The sequence below is a fragment of the Pseudophryne corroboree genome, chromosome 6, assembly GCF_028390025.1.
Source record: "Pseudophryne corroboree isolate aPseCor3 chromosome 6, aPseCor3.hap2, whole genome shotgun sequence".
NCBI lineage: Eukaryota > Metazoa > Chordata > Amphibia > Anura > Myobatrachidae > Pseudophryne > Pseudophryne corroboree.
The window spans coordinates 39,141,041-39,157,228 of NC_086449.1; the positions used below are offsets into that span (position 1 = coordinate 39,141,041).

The following is a 16,188-nucleotide window of genomic DNA, read 5'->3' on the forward strand; positions in this document are numbered from 1 at the left end:
TACATCTTCAAAATTTTACATAAGTGCTAACACCAACAATTACTTTATTTTGTAAGACATTTAGAAGTAATTTGATTTTTTTGATCAATTTTTCCTTTCAGCTTACTTATTTTGCTAAGAATAATGACTACATTTAAGGAAAGACAAACAGTCATATTCTTTGGTTATGGAAGCAAAGATGTCGGCTTGATTGCTTATCAATAACCAAATTCTTGATTCAGTTTTTACAGAAAGTATACTTATCGTCTAAAGCACCGCAATCAGTAAACAAACCATTGCTCATAAATGACCTCGTGGCACAACGGTAGCGCGTCTGACTCCAGATCAGAAGGTTGCGTGTTCAAATCACGACGGGGTCAATTACCACTTTGAAGATGAAATTTACCAAATGAAACACCATAAAAGAAACAAATTGCCAAGTCTGTCATCCACCTTCTGTAATGTGATATTTGCTCACAGGGATAACTATATCACCTGCACAGTTTCATAATAAATGCCCATTCTGCTCATTTCTCATATTACTTATACAAAAAATACCCAGTTAATTGGACATCACCATATCTTGACATTGAAGCATACTCTGTACTCTTGGTTTCTTTATGATTAAGTTTTGTTTCATATTGCATCATTTCAATTCCGGTCACTTACAACTTCAAAATTTTACATAAGTGCTTACACCAACAATTACTTTATTTTGTAAGACATTTAGAAGTAATTTGATTTTTTTGATAAATTTTTCCTTTCAGCTTACTTATTTTGCTAAGAATAATGACTACATTTAAGGAAAGACAAACAGTCATATTCTTTGGTTATGGAAGCAAAGATGTGGGCTTGTTTGCTTATCAATAACCAAATTCTTGATTCAGTTTTTACAGAAAGTATATTTATCGTCTAAAGCACCACAATCAGTAAACAAACCATTGCTCATAAATGACCTCGTGGCGCAACAGTAGCGCGTCTGACTCCAGATCAGAAGGTTGCGTGTTCAAATCACGTCGGGGTCAATTACCATTTTATAGATGAAATTTACCAAATGAAACACCATAAAAGAAACAAATTGCTAAGTCTGTCATCCACCTTCTGTAATGTGATATTTGCTCACAGGGATAATTATATCACCTGCACAGTTTCATAATAAATGCCCATTCTGCTCATTTCTCATAATACTTATACAAAAAATACCCAGTTAATTTGACATCACCATATCTTGACATTGAAGCATACTCTGTACTCTTGGTTTCTTTATGATTAAGTTTTGTTTCATATTGCATCATTTCAATTCCGGTCACAGACAACTTCAAAATTTTACATAAGTGCTAACACCAACAATTACTTTATTTTGTAAGACATTTAGAAGTAATTTGATTTTTTTGATCAATTTTTCCTTTCAGCTTACTTATTTTGCTAAGAATAATGACTACATTTAAGGAAAGACAAACAGTCATATTCTTTGGTTATGGAAGCAAAGATGTGGGCTTGTTTGCTTATCAATAACCAAATTCTTGATTCAGTTTTTACAGAAAGTATATTTATCGTCTAAAGCACCGCAATCAGTAAACAAACCATTGCTCATAAATGACCTCGTGGCGCAACGGTAGCGCGTCTGACTCCAGATCAGAAGGTTGCGTGTTCAAATCACGTCGGGGTCAATCACCATTTTGAAGATGAAATTTACCAAATGAAACACCATAAAAGAAACAAATTGCAAAGTCTGTCATCCACCTTCTGTAATGTGATATTTGCTGACAGGGATAACTATATCACCTGCACAGTTTCATAATAAATGCCCATTCTGCTCATTTCTCATAATACTTATACAAAAAATACCCAGTTAATTGGACATCACCATATCTTGACATTGAAGCATACTCTGTACTCTTGGTTTCTTTATGATTAAGTTTTGTTTCATATTGCATCATTTCAATTCCGGTAACTTACATCTTCAAAATTTTACATAAGTGCTAACACCAACAATTACTTTATTTTGTAAGACATTTAGAAGTAATTTGATTTTTTTGATCAATTTTTCCTTTCAGCTTACTTATTTTGCTAAGAAAAATGACTACATTTAAGGAAAGACAAACAGTCATATTCTTTGGTTATGGAAGCAAAGATGTGGGCTTGTTTGCTTATCAATAACCAAATTCTTGATTCAGTTTTTACAGAAAGTATACTTATCGTCTAAAGCACCGCAATCAGTAAACAAACCATTGCTCGTAAATGACCTCGTGGCACAACGGTAGCGCGTCTGACTCCAGATCAGAAGGTTGCGTGTTCAAATCACGTCGGGGTCAATTGCCATTTTGAAGATGAAATTTACCAAATGAAACACCATAAAAGAAACAAATTGCCAAGTCTGTCATCCACCTTCTGTAATGTGATATTTGCTCACAGAGATAACTATATCACCTGCACAGTTTCATAATAAATGCCCATTCTGCTCATTTCTCATATTACTTATACAAAAAATACCCAGTTAATTGGACATCACCATATCTTGACATTGAAGCATACTCTGTACTCTTGGTTTCTTTATGATTAAGTTTTGTTTCATATTGCATCATTTCAATTCCGGTCACTTACAACTTCAAAATTTTACATAAGTGCTTACACCAACAATTACTTTATTTTGTAAGACATTTAGAAGTAATTTGATTTTTTTGATCAATTTTTCCTTTCAGCTTACTTATTTTGCTAAGAATAATGACTACATTTAAGGAAAGACAAACAGTCATATTCTTTGGTTATGGAAGCAAAGATGTGGGCTTGTTTGCTTATCAATAACCAAATTCTTGATTCAGTTTTTACAGAAAGTATATTTATCGTCTAAAGCACCGCAATCAGTAAACAAACCATTGCTCATAAATGACCTCGTGGCGCAACAGTAGCGCGTCTGACTCCAGATCAGAAGGTTGCGTGTTCAAATCACGTCGGGGTCAATTACCATTTTATAGATGAAATTTACCAAATGAAACACCATAAAAGAAACAAATTGCCAAGTCTGTCATCCACCTTCTGTAATGTGATATTTGCTCACAGGGATAACTATATCACCTGCACAGTTTCATAATAAATGCTCATTTCTCATAATACTTATACAAAAAATACCCAGTTAATTGGACATCACCATATCTTGACATTGAAGCATACTCTGTACTCTTGGTTTCTTTATGATTAAGTTTTGTTTCATATTGCATCATTTCAATTCCGGTAACTTACATCTTCAAAATTTTACATAAGTGCTAACACCAACAATTACTTTATTTTGTAAGACATTTAGAAGTAATTTTATTTTTTTGATCAATTTTTCCTTTCAGCTTACTTATTTTGCTAAGAATAATGACTACATTTAAGGAAAGACAAACAGTCATATTCTTTGGTTATGGAAGCAAAGATGTGGGCTTGTTTGCTTATCAATAACCAAATTCTTGATTCAGGTTTTACAGAAAGTATATTTATCGTCTAAAGCACCGCAATCAGTAAACAAACCATTGCTCATAAATGACCTCGAGGCGCAACGGTAGCGCGTCTGACTGCAGATCAGAAGGTTGCGTGTTCAAATCACGTCGGGGTCAATTACCATTTTGAAGATGAAATTTACCAAATGAAACACCATAAAAGAAACAAATTGCCAAGTCTGTCATCCACCTTCTGTAATGTGATATTTGCTCACAGGGATAACTATATCACCTGCACAGTTTCATAATAAATGCCCATTCTGCTCATTTCTCATAATACTTATACAAAAAATACCCAGTTAATTTGACATCACCATATCTTGACATTGAAGCATACTCTGTACTCTTGGTTTCTTTATGATTAAGTTTTGTTTCATATTGCATCATTTCAATTCCGGTAACTTACATCTTCAAAATTTTACATAAGTGCTAACACCAACAATTACTTTATTTTGTAAGACATTTAGAAGTAATTTGATTTTTTTGATCAATTTTTCCTTTCAGCTTACTTATTTTGCTAAGAATAATGACTACATTTAAGGAAAGACAAACAGTCATATTCTTTGGTTATGGAAGCAAAGATGTGGGCTTGTTTGCTTATCAATAACCAAATTCTTGATTCAGTTTTTACAGAAAGTATATTTATCGTCTATAGCACCACAATCAGTAAACAAACCATTGCTCATAAATGACCTCGTGGCGCAACGGTAGCGTGTCTGACTCCATATCAGAAGGTTGCGTGTTCAAATCATGTCGGGGTTAATTACCATTTTGAAGATTAAATTTACCAAATGAAACACCATAAAAGAAACAAATTGCCAAGTCTGTCATCCACCTTCTGTAATGTGATATTTGCTCACAGGGATAACTATATCACCTGCACAGTTTCATAATAAATGTCCATTCTGCTCATTTCTCATAATACTTATGCAAAAATAACCCAGTTTATTGGAAATTACCATATCTTGACATTGAAGCATACTCTGTACTCTTGGTTTCTTTATGACTAAGTTTTGTTTCATATTGCATCATTTCAATTCCGGTCACAGACATCTTCAAAATTTTACGTAAGTGCTAACACCAACAATTACTTTATTTTGTAAGACATTTAGAAGTAATTTTATTTTTTTGATCAATTTTTCCTTTCAGCTTACTTATTTTGCTAAGAATAATGACTACATTTAATGAAAGACAAACAGTCATATTCTTTGGTTATGGAAGCAAAGATGTGGGCTTGTTTGCTTATCAATACCAAATTCTTGATTCAGTTTTTACAGAAAGTATATTTATCGTCTAAAGCACCGCAATCAGTAAACAAACCATTGCTCATAAATGACCTCGTGGCGCAACGGTAGCGCGTCTGACTCCAGATCAGAAGGTTGCGTGTTCAAATCACGTCGGGGTCAATTACCATTTTGAAGATGAAATTTACCAAATGAAACACCATAAAAGAAACAAATTGCCAAGTCTGTCATCCACCTTCTGTAATGTGATATTTGCTCACAGTTATAACTATATCACCTGCACAGTTTCATAATAAATGCCCATTCTGCTCATTTCTCATATTACTTATACAAAAAATACCCAGTTAATTGGACATCACCATATCTTGACATTGAAGCATACTCTGTACTCTTAGTTTCTTTATGATTAAGTTTTGTTTCATATTGCATCATTTCAATTCCGGTCACTTACAACTTCAAAATTTTACATAAGTGCTTACACCAACAATTACTTTATTTTGTAAGACATTTAGAAGTAATTTGATTTTTTTGATCAATTTTTCCTTTCAGCTTACTTATTTTGCTAAGAATAATGACTACATTTAAGGAAAGACAAACAGTCATATTCTTTGGTTATGGAAGCAAAGATGTGGGCTTGTTTGCTTATCAATAACCAAATTCTTGATTCAGTTTTTACAGAAAGTATATTTATCGTCTAAAGCACCGCAATCAGTAAACAAACCATTGCTCATAAATGATCTCGTGGCGCAACGGTAGCGCGTCTGACTCCAGATCAGAAGGTTGCGTGTTCAAATCACGTCGGGGTCAATTACCATTTTAAAGATGAAATTTACCAAATGAAATACCATAAAAGAAACAAATTGCCAAGTCTGTCATCCACCTTCTGTAATGTGATATTTGCTCACAGGGATAACTATATCACCTGCACAGTTTCATAATAATTGCCCATTCTGCTCATTTCTCATAATACTTATACAAAAAACACCCAGTTAATTTGACATCACCATATCTTGACATTGAAGCATACTCTGTTCTCTTGGTTTCTTTATGATTAAGTTTTGTTTCATATTGCATCATTTCAATTCCGGTAACTTACATCTTCAAAATTTTACATAAGTGCTAACACCAACAATGACTTTATTTTGTAAGACATTTTGAACTAATTTGATTTTTTTGATCAATTTTTCCTTTCAGCTTACTTATTTTGCTAAGAATAATGACTTTACATTTAAGGAAAGACAAACAGTCATATTCTTTGGTTATGGAAGCAAAGATGTGGGCTTGTTTGCTTACCAATAACCAAATTCTTGATTCAGTTTTTACAGAAAGTATATTTATCGTCTAAAGCACCGCAATCAGTAAACAAACCATTGCTCATAAATGACCTCGTGGCGCAACGGTAGCGCGTCTGACTCCAGATCAGAAGATTGCGTGTTCAAATCACGTCGGGGTCAATTACCATTTTGAAGATGAAATTTACCAAATGAAACACCATAAAAGAAACAAATTGCCAAGTCTGTCATCCACCTTCTGTAATGTGATATTTGCTCACAGGGATAACTATATCACCTGCACAGTTTCATAATAAATGCCCATTCTGCTCATTTCTCATAATACTTATACAAAAAATACCCAGTTAATTTGACATCACCATATCTTGACATTGAAGCATACTCTGTACTCTTGGTTTCTTTATGATTAAGTTTTGTTTCATATTGCATCATTTCAATTCCGGTAACTTACATCTTCAAAATTTTACATAAGTGCTAACACCAACAATTACTTTATTTTGTAAGACATTTAGAAGTAATTTTATTTTTTTGATCAATTTTTCCTTTCAGCTTACTTATTTTGCTAAGAATAATGACTACATTTAAGGAAAGACAAACAGTCATATTCTTTGGTTATGGAAGCAAAGATGTGGGCTTGTTTGCTTATCAATAACCAAATTCTTGATTCAGTTTTTACAGAAAGTATATTTATCGTCTAAAGCACCGCAATCAGTAAACAAACCATTGCTCATAAATGACCTCGTGGCGCAATGGTAGCGCGTCTGACTCCAGATCAGAAGGTTGCGTGTTCAAATCACGTCGGGGTCAATTACCATTTTGAAGATGAAATTTACCAAATGAAACACCATAAAAGAAACAAATTGCCAAGTCTGTCATCCACCTTCTGTAATGTGATATTTGCTCACAGGGATAACTATATCACCTGCACCGTTTCATAATAAATGCCCATTCTGCTCATTTCTCATAATACTTATACAAAAAATACCCAGTAAATTTGACATCACCATATCTTGACATTGAAGCATACTCTGTACTCTTGGTTTCTTTATGATTAAGTTTTGTTTCATATTGCATCATTTCAATTCCGGTCACTTACAACTTCAAAATTTTACATAAGTGCTAACACCAACAATTACTTTATTTTGTAAGACATTTAGAAGTAATTTTATTTTTTTGATCAATTTTTCCTTTCAGCTTACTTATTTTGCTAAGAATAATGACTACATTTAAGGAAAGACAAACAGTCATATTCTTTGGTTATGGAAGCAAAGATGTGGGCTTCTTTGCTTATCAATAACCAAATACTTGATTCAGTTTTTACAGAAAGTATATTTATCGTCTAAAGCACCACAATCAGTAAACAAACCATTGCTCATAAATGACCTCGTGGCGCAACGGTAGCGTGTCTGACTCCATATCAGAAGGTTGCGTGTTCAAATCATGTCGGGGTTAATTACCATTTTGAAGATGAAATTTACCAAATGAAACACCATAAAAGAAACAAATTGCCAAGTCTGTCATCCACCTTCTGTAATGTGATATTTGCTCACAGGGATAACTATATCACCTGCACAGTTTCATAATAAATGTCCATTCTGCTCATTTCTCATAATACTTATGCAAAAATAACCCAGTTTATTGGAAATTACCATATCTTGACATTGAAGCATACTCTGTACTCTTGGTTTCTTTATGACTAAGTTTTGTTTCATATTGCATCATTTCAATTCCGGTCACAGACAACTTCAAAATTTTACGTAAGTGCTAACACCAACAATTACTTTATTTTGTAAGACATTTAGAAGTAATTTTAATTTTTTGATCAATTTTTCCTTTCAGCTTACTTATTTTGCTAAGAATAATGACTACATTTAAGGAAAGACAAACAGTCATATTCTTTGGTTATGGAAGCAAAGATGTGGGCTTGTTTGCTTATCAATAACCAAATTCTTGATTCAGTTTTTACAGAAAGTATATTTATCGTCTAAAGCACCGCAATCAGTAAACAAACCATTGCTCATAAATGATCTCGTGGCGCAACGGTAGCGCGTCTGACTCCAGATCAGAAGGTTGCGTGTTCAAATCACGTCGGGGTCAATTACCATTTTAAAGATTAAATTTACCAAATGAAACACCATAAAAGAAACAAATTGCCAAGTCTGTCATCCACCTTCTGTAATGTGATATTTGCTCACAGGGATAACTATATCACCTGCACAGTTTCATAATAATTGCCCATTCTGCTCATTTCTCATAATACTTATACAAAAAATACCCAGTTAATTTGACATCACCATATCTTGACATTGAAGCATACTCTGTTCTCTTGGTTTCTTTATGATTAAGTTTTGTTTCATATTGCATCATTTCAATTCCGGTAACTTACATCTTCAAAATTTTACATAAGTGCTAACACCAACAATTACTTTATTTTGTAAGACATTTAGAAGTAATTTGATTTTTTTGATCAATTTTTCCTTTCAGCTTACTTATTTTGCTAAGAATAATGACTTTACATTTAAGGAAAGACAAACAGTCATATTCTTTGGTTATGGAAGCAAAGATGTGGGCTTCTTTGCTTACCAATAACCAAATTCTTGATTCAGTTTTTACAGAAAGTATATTTATCGTCTAAAGCACCACAATCAGTAAACAAACCATTGCTCATAAATGACCTCGTGGCGCAACGGTAGCGTGTCTGACTCCATATCAGAAGGTTGCGTGTTCAAATCATGTCGGGGTTAATTACCATTTTGAAGATGAAATTTACCAAATGAAACACCATAAAAGAAACAAATTGCCAAGTCTGTCATCCACCTTCTGTAATGTGATATTTGCTCACAGGGATAACTATATCACCTGCACAGTTTCATAATAAATGCTGATTTCTCATAATACTTATACAAAAAATACCCAGTTAATTGGACATCACCATATCTTGACATTGAAGCATACTCTGTACTCTTGGTTTCTTTATGATTAAGTTTTGTTTCATATTGCATCATTTCAATTCCGGTCACTTACAACTTCAAAATTTTACATAAGTGCTAACACCAACAATTACTTTATTTTGTAAGACATTTAGAAGTAATTTGATTTTTTTGATCAATTTTTCCTTTCAGCTTACTTATTTTGCTAAGAATAATGACTACATTTAAGGAAAGACAAACAGTCATATTCTTTGGTTATGGAAGCAAAGATGTGGGCTTGTTTGCTTATCAATAACCAAATTCTTGATTCAGTTTTACAGAAAGTATATTTATCATCTAAAGCACCGCAATCAGTAAACAAACCATTGCTCATAAATGACCTCGTGGCGCAACAGTAGCGCGTCTGACTCCAGCTCAGAAGGTTGCGTGTTCAAATCACGTCGGGGTCAATTACCATTTTGAAGATGAAATTTACCAAATGAAACACCATAAAAGAAACAAATTGCAAAGTCTGTCATCCACCTTCTGTAATGTGATATTTGCTCACAGGGATAACTATATCACCTGCACAGTTTCATAATAAATGCCCATTCTGCTCATTTCTCATAATACTTATACAAAAAATACCCAGTTAATTTGACATCACCATATCTTGACATTGAAGCATACTCTGTACTCTTGGTTTCTTTATGATTAAGTTTTGTTTCATATTGCATCATTTCAATTCCGGTCACAGACAACTTCAAAATTTTACGTAAGTGCTAACACCAACAATTACTTTATTTTGTAAGACATTTAGAAGTAATTTTATTTTTTTTGATCAATTTTTCCTTTCAGCTTACTTATTTTGCTAAGAATAATGACTACATTTAAGGAAAGACAAACAGTCATATTCTTTGGTTATGGAAGCAAAGATGTGGGCTTGTTTGCTTATCAATACCAAATTCTTGATTCAGTTTTTACAGAAAGTATATTTATCGTCTAAAGCACCGCAATCAGTAAACAAACCATTGCTCATAAATGACCTCGTGGCGCAACGGTAGCGCGTCTGACTCCAGATCAGAAGGTTGTGTGTTCAAATCACGTCGGGGTCAATTACCATTTTGAAGATGAAATTTACCAAATGAAACACCATAAAAGAAACAAATTGCCAAGTCTGTCATCCACCTTCTGTAATGTGATATTTGCTCACAGTTATAACTATATCACCTGCACAGTTTCATAATAAATGCCCATTCTGCTCATTTCTCATATTACTTATACAAAAAATACCCAGTTAATTGGACATCACCATATCTTGACATTGAAGCATACTCTGTACTCTTAGTTTCTTTATGATTAAGTTTTGTTTCATATTGCATCATTTCAATTCCGGTCACTTACAACTTCAAAATTTTACATAAGTGCTAACACCAACAATTACTTTATTTTGTAAGACATTTAGAAGTAATTTTATTTTTTTGATCAATTTTTCCTTTCAGCTTACTTATTTTGCTAAGAATAATGACTACATTTAAGGAAAGACAAACAGTCATATTCTTTGGTTATGGAAGCAAAGATGTGGGCTTGTTTGCTTATCAATACCAAATTCTTGATTCAGTTTTTACAGAAAGTATATTTATCGTCTAAAGCACCGCAATCAGTAAACAAACCATTGCTCATAAATGACCTCGTGGCGCAACGGTAGCGCGTCTGACTCCAGATCAGAAGGTTGCGTGTTCAAATCACGTCGGGGTCAATTACCATTTTGAAGATGAAATTTACCAAATGAAACACCATAAAAGAAACAAATTGCCAAGTCTGTCATCCACCTTCTGTAATGTGATATTTGCTCACAGTTATAACTATATCACCTGCACAGTTTCATAATAAATGCCCATTCTGCTAATTTCTCATATTACTTATACAAAAAATACCCAGTTAATTGGACATCACCATATCTTGACATTGAAGCATACTCTGTACTCTTAGTTTCTTTATGATTAAGTTTTGTTTCATATTGCATCATTTCAATTCCGGTCACTTACAACTTCAAAATTTTACATAAGTGCTAACACCAACAATTACTTTATTTTGTAAGACATTTAGAAGTAATTTGATTTTTTTGATCAATTTTTCCTTTCAGCTTACTTATTTTGCTAAGAATAATGACTACATTTAAGGAAAGACAAACAGTCATATTCTTTGGTTATGGAAGCAAAGATGTGGGCTTGTTTGCTTATCAATAACCAAATTCTTGATTCAGTTTTTACAGAAAGTATATTTATCGTCTAAAGCACCGCAATCAGTAAACAAACCATTGCTCATAAATGATCTCATGGCGCAACGGTAGCGCGTCTGACTCCAGATCAGAAGGTTGCGTGTTCAAATCACGTCGGGGTCAATTACCATTTTAAAGATGAAATTTACCAAATGAAACACCATAAAAGAAACAAATTGCAAAGTCTGTCATCCACCTTCTGTAATGTGATATTTGCTCACAGGGATAACTATATCACCTGCACAGTTTCATAATAAATGCTCATTTCTCATAATACTTATAAAAAAATACCCAGTTAATTGGACATCACCATATCTTGACATTGAAGCATACTCTGTACTCTTGGTTTCTTTATGATTAAGTTTTGTTTCATATTGCATCATTTCAATTCCGGTAACTTACATCTTCAAAATTTTACATAAGTGCTAACGCCAACAATTACTTTATTTTGTAAGACATTTAGAAGTAATTTGATTTTTTTGATCAATTTTTCCTTTCAGCTTACTTATTTTGCTAAGAATAATGACTACATTTAAGGAAAGACAAACAGTCATATTCTTTGGTTATGGAAGCAAAGATGTGGGCTTGTTTGCTTATCAATAACCAAACTCTTGATTCAGTTTTTACAGAAAGTATATTTATCGTCTAAAGCACCGCAATCAGTAAACAAACCATTGCTCATAAATGACCTCGTGGCGCAACGGTAGCGCGTCTGACTCCAGATCAGAAGGTTGCGTGTTCAAATCACGTCGGGGTTAATTACCATTTTGAACATGAAATTTACCAAATGAAACACCATAAAAGAAACAAATTGCCAAGTCTGTCATCCACCTTCTGTAATGTGATATTTGCTCACAGGGATAACTATATCACCTGCACAGTTTCATAATAAATGCCCATTCTGCTCATTTCTCATAATACTTATACAAAAAATACCCAGTTAATTGGACATCACCATATCTTGACATTGAAGCATACTCTGTACTCTTGGTTTCTTTATGATTAAGTTTTGTTTCATATTGCATCATTTCAATTCCGGTAACTTACATCTTCAAAATTTTACATAAGTGCTAACACCAACAATTACTTTATTTTGTAAGACATTTAGAAGTAATTTGATTTTTTTGATCAATTTTTCCTTTCAGCTTACTTATTTTGCTAAGAATAATGACTACATTTAAGGAAAGACAAACAGTCATATTCTTTGGTTATGGAAGCAAAGATGTGGGCTTGTTTGCTTATCAATAACCAAATTCTTGATTCAGTTTTTACAGAAAGTATACTTATCGTCTAAAGCACCGCAATCAGTAAACAAACCATTGCTCATAAATGACCTCATGGCACAACGGTAGCGCGTTTGACTCCAGATCAGAAGGTTGCGTGTTCAAATCACGTCGGGGTCAATTACCATTTTGAAGATGAAATTTACCAAATGAAACACCATAAAAGAAACAAATTGCCAAGTCTGTCATCCACCTTCTGTAATGTGATATTTGCTCACAGGGATAACTATATCACCTGCACAGTTTCATAATAAATGCCCATTCTGCTCATATTACTTATACAAAAAATACCCAGTTAATTGGACATCACCATATCTTGACATTGAAGCATACTCTGTACTCTTGGTTTCTTTATGATTAAGTTTTGTTTCATATTGCATCATTTCAATTCCGGTCACTTACAACTTCAAAATTTTACATAAGTGCTTACACCAACAATTACTTTATTTTGTAAGACATTTAGAAGTAATTTGATTTTTTTGATCAATTTTTCCTTTCAGCTTACTTATTTTGCTAAGAATAATGACTACATTTAAGGAAAGACAAACAGTCATATTCTTTGGTTATGGAAGCAAAGATGTGGGCTTGTTTGCTTATCAATAACCAAATTCTTGATTCAGTTTTACAGAAAGTATATTTATCATCTAAAGCACCGCAATCAGTAAACAAACCATTGCTCATAAATGACCTCGTGGCGCAACAGTAGCGCGTCTGACTCCAGCTCAGAAGGTTGCGTGTTCAAATCACGTCGGGGTCAATTACCATTTTGAAGATGAAATTTACCAAATGAAACACCATAAAAGAAACAAATTGCAAAGTCTGTCATCCACCTTCTGTAATGTGATATTTGCTCACAGGGATAACTATATCACCTGCACAGTTTCATAATAAATGCCCATTCTGCTCATTTCTCATAATACTTATACAAAAAATACCCAGTTAATTTGACATCACCATATCTTGACATTGAAGCATACTCTGTACTCTTGGTTTCTTTATGATTAAGTTTTGTTTCATATTGCATCATTTCAATTCCGGTAACTTACATCTTCAAAATTTTACATAAGTGCTAACACCAACAATTACTTTATTTTGTAAGACATTTAGAAGTAATTTGATTTTTTTGATCAATTTTTCCTTTCAGCTTACTTATTTTGCTAAGAATAATGACTTTACATTTAAGGAAAGACAAACAGTCATATTCTTTGGTTATGGAAGCAAAGATGTGGGCTTCTTTGCTTATCAATAACCAAATTCTTGATTCAGTTTTTACAGAAAGTATATTTATCGTCTAAAGCACCACAATCAGTAAACAAACCATTGCTCATAAATGACCTCGTGGCGCAACGGTAGCGTGTCTGAGTCCATATCAGAAGGTTGCGTGTTCAAATCATGTCATCCACCTTCTGTAATGTGATATTTGCTCACAGTTATAACTATATCACCTGCACAGTTTCATAATAAATGCCCATTCTGCTCATTTCTCATATTACTTATACAAAAAATACCCAGTTAATTGGACATCACCATATCTTGACATTGAAGCATACTCTGTACTCTTAGTTTCTTTATGATTAAGTTTTGTTTCATATTGCATCATTTCAATTCCGGTCACTTACAACTTCAAAATTTTACATAAGTGCTAACACCAACAATTACTTTATTTTGTAAGACATTTAGAAGTAATTTTATTTTTTTGATCAATTTTTCCTTTCAGCTTACTTATTTTGCTAAGAATAATGACTACATTTAAGGAAAGACAAACAGTCATATTCTTTGGTTATGGAAGCAAAGATGTGGGCTTGTTTGCTTATCAATACCAAATTCTTGATTCAGTTTTTACAGAAAGTATATTTATCGTCTAAAGCACCGCAATCAGTAAACAAACCATTGCTCATAAATGACCTCGTGGCGCAACGGTAGCGCGTCTGACTCCAGATCAGAAGGTTGCGTGTTCAAATCACGTCGGGGTCAATTACCATTTTGAAGATGAAATTTACCAAATGAAACACCATAAAAGAAACAAATTGCCAAGTCTGTCATCCACCTTCTGTAATGTGATATTTGCTCACAGTTATAACTATATCACCTGCACAGTTTCATAATAAATGCCCATTCTGCTCATTTCTCATATTACTTATACAAAAAATACCCAGTTAATTGGACATCACCATATCTTGACATTGAAGCATACTCTGTACTCTTAGTTTCTTTATGATTAAGTTTTGTTTCATATTGCATCATTTCAATTCCGGTCACTTACAACTTCAAAATTTTACATAAGTGCTAACACCAACAATTACTTTATTTTGTAAGACATTTAGAAGTAATTTGATTTTTTTGATCAATTTTTCCTTTCAGCTTACTTATTTTGCTAAGAATAATGACTACATTTAAGGAAAGACAAACAGTCATATTCTTTGGTTATGGAAGCAAAGATGTGGGCTTGTTTGCTTATCAATAACCAAATTCTTGATTCAGTTTTTACAGAAAGTATATTTATCGTCTAAAGCACCGCAATCAGTAAACAAACCATTGCTCATAAATGATCTCATGGCGCAACGGTAGCGCGTCTGACTCCAGATCAGAAGGTTGCGTGTTCAAATCACGTCGGGGTAAATTACCATTTTAAAGATGAAATTTACCAAATGAAACACCATAAAAGAAACAAATTGCAAAGTCTGTCATCCACCTTCTGTAATGTGATATTTGCTCACAGGGATAACTATATCACCTGCACAGTTTCATAATAAATGCTCATTTCTCATAATACTTATAAAAAAATACCCAGTTAATTGGACATCACCATATCTTGACATTGAAGCATACTCTGTACTCTTGGTTTCTTTATGATTAAGTTTTGTTTCATATTGCATCATTTCAATTCCGGTAACTTACATCTTCAAAATTTTACATAAGTGCTAACACCAACAATTACTTTATTTTGTAAGACATTTAGAAGTAATTTGATTTTTTTGATCAATTTTTCCTTTCAGCTTACTTATTTTGCTAAGAATAATGACTACATTTAAGGAAAGACAAACAGTCATATTCTTTGGTTATGGAAGCAAAGATGTGGGCTTGTTTGCTTATCAATAACCAAATTCTTGATTCAGTTTTTACAGAAAGTATACTTATCGTCTAAAGCACCGCAATCAGTAAACAAACCATTGCTCATAAATGACCTCATGGCACAACGGTAGCGCGTTTGACTCCAGATCAGAAGGTTGCGTGTTCAAATCACGTCGGGGTCAATTACCATTTTGAAGATGAAATTTACCAAATGAAACACCATAAAAGAAACAAATTGCCAAGTCTGTCATCCACCTTCTGTAATGTGATATTTGCTCACAGGGATAACTATATCACCTGCACAGTTTCATAATAAATGCCCATTCTGCTCATTTCTCATATTACTTATACAAAAAATACCCAGTTAATTGGACATCACCATATCTTGACATTGAAGCATACTCTGTACTCTTGGTTTCTTTATGATTAAGTTTTGTTTCATATTGCATCATTTCAATTCCGGTCACTTACAACTTCAAAATTTTACATAAGTGCTTACACCAACAATTACTTTATTTTGTAAGACATTTAGAAGTAATTTGATTTTTTTGATCAATTTTTCCTTTCAGCTTACTTATTTTGCTAAGAATAATGACTACATTTAAGGAAAGACAAACAGTCATATTCTTTGGTTATGGAAGCAAAGATG

General features: G+C 33.1%; 20 non-coding genes across 20 annotated transcripts; all 20 read left to right on the forward strand.

Moving 5' to 3' along the window:
• The first annotated feature begins 287 nt into the window (after positions 1-287).
• Positions 288-359, forward strand: TRNAW-CCA (transfer RNA tryptophan (anticodon CCA)). The gene has a single exon. It is a non-coding gene; the product is annotated as a tRNA-Trp (tRNA).
• A 573-nt stretch (positions 360-932) lies between these two features.
• Positions 933-1,004, forward strand: TRNAW-CCA (transfer RNA tryptophan (anticodon CCA)). The gene has a single exon. It is a non-coding gene; the product is annotated as a tRNA-Trp (tRNA).
• Positions 1,005-1,577: 573 nt separating this feature from the next.
• Positions 1,578-1,649, forward strand: TRNAW-CCA (transfer RNA tryptophan (anticodon CCA)). Its single transcript has one exon. It is a non-coding gene; the product is annotated as a tRNA-Trp (tRNA).
• A 573-nt stretch (positions 1,650-2,222) lies between these two features.
• TRNAW-CCA (transfer RNA tryptophan (anticodon CCA)) lies at positions 2,223-2,294 on the forward strand. The gene has a single exon. It is a non-coding gene; the product is annotated as a tRNA-Trp (tRNA).
• A 573-nt stretch (positions 2,295-2,867) lies between these two features.
• On the forward strand, positions 2,868-2,939 carry TRNAW-CCA (transfer RNA tryptophan (anticodon CCA)). The gene has a single exon. It is a non-coding gene; the product is annotated as a tRNA-Trp (tRNA).
• A 564-nt stretch (positions 2,940-3,503) lies between these two features.
• Positions 3,504-3,575, forward strand: TRNAC-GCA (transfer RNA cysteine (anticodon GCA)). The gene has a single exon. It is a non-coding gene; the product is annotated as a tRNA-Cys (tRNA).
• Positions 3,576-4,792: 1,217 nt separating this feature from the next.
• Positions 4,793-4,864, forward strand: TRNAW-CCA (transfer RNA tryptophan (anticodon CCA)). Its single transcript has one exon. It is a non-coding gene; the product is annotated as a tRNA-Trp (tRNA).
• Positions 4,865-5,437: 573 nt separating this feature from the next.
• TRNAW-CCA (transfer RNA tryptophan (anticodon CCA)) lies at positions 5,438-5,509 on the forward strand. Its single transcript has one exon. It is a non-coding gene; the product is annotated as a tRNA-Trp (tRNA).
• Positions 5,510-6,084: 575 nt separating this feature from the next.
• TRNAW-CCA (transfer RNA tryptophan (anticodon CCA)) lies at positions 6,085-6,156 on the forward strand. Its single transcript has one exon. It is a non-coding gene; the product is annotated as a tRNA-Trp (tRNA).
• Positions 6,157-6,729: 573 nt separating this feature from the next.
• Positions 6,730-6,801, forward strand: TRNAW-CCA (transfer RNA tryptophan (anticodon CCA)). Its single transcript has one exon. It is a non-coding gene; the product is annotated as a tRNA-Trp (tRNA).
• A 1,218-nt stretch (positions 6,802-8,019) lies between these two features.
• On the forward strand, positions 8,020-8,091 carry TRNAW-CCA (transfer RNA tryptophan (anticodon CCA)). The gene has a single exon. It is a non-coding gene; the product is annotated as a tRNA-Trp (tRNA).
• Positions 8,092-9,301: 1,210 nt separating this feature from the next.
• On the forward strand, positions 9,302-9,373 carry TRNAW-CCA (transfer RNA tryptophan (anticodon CCA)). The gene has a single exon. It is a non-coding gene; the product is annotated as a tRNA-Trp (tRNA).
• Positions 9,374-9,946: 573 nt separating this feature from the next.
• On the forward strand, positions 9,947-10,018 carry TRNAW-CCA (transfer RNA tryptophan (anticodon CCA)). Its single transcript has one exon. It is a non-coding gene; the product is annotated as a tRNA-Trp (tRNA).
• A 572-nt stretch (positions 10,019-10,590) lies between these two features.
• On the forward strand, positions 10,591-10,662 carry TRNAW-CCA (transfer RNA tryptophan (anticodon CCA)). The gene has a single exon. It is a non-coding gene; the product is annotated as a tRNA-Trp (tRNA).
• A 573-nt stretch (positions 10,663-11,235) lies between these two features.
• Positions 11,236-11,307, forward strand: TRNAW-CCA (transfer RNA tryptophan (anticodon CCA)). The gene has a single exon. It is a non-coding gene; the product is annotated as a tRNA-Trp (tRNA).
• Positions 11,308-11,870: 563 nt separating this feature from the next.
• On the forward strand, positions 11,871-11,942 carry TRNAW-CCA (transfer RNA tryptophan (anticodon CCA)). The gene has a single exon. It is a non-coding gene; the product is annotated as a tRNA-Trp (tRNA).
• Positions 11,943-12,515: 573 nt separating this feature from the next.
• TRNAW-CCA (transfer RNA tryptophan (anticodon CCA)) lies at positions 12,516-12,587 on the forward strand. Its single transcript has one exon. It is a non-coding gene; the product is annotated as a tRNA-Trp (tRNA).
• A 565-nt stretch (positions 12,588-13,152) lies between these two features.
• Positions 13,153-13,224, forward strand: TRNAW-CCA (transfer RNA tryptophan (anticodon CCA)). The gene has a single exon. It is a non-coding gene; the product is annotated as a tRNA-Trp (tRNA).
• Positions 13,225-14,369: 1,145 nt separating this feature from the next.
• On the forward strand, positions 14,370-14,441 carry TRNAW-CCA (transfer RNA tryptophan (anticodon CCA)). The gene has a single exon. It is a non-coding gene; the product is annotated as a tRNA-Trp (tRNA).
• A 1,208-nt stretch (positions 14,442-15,649) lies between these two features.
• Positions 15,650-15,721, forward strand: TRNAW-CCA (transfer RNA tryptophan (anticodon CCA)). Its single transcript has one exon. It is a non-coding gene; the product is annotated as a tRNA-Trp (tRNA).
• The last annotated feature ends 467 nt before the right edge of the window (positions 15,722-16,188 follow it).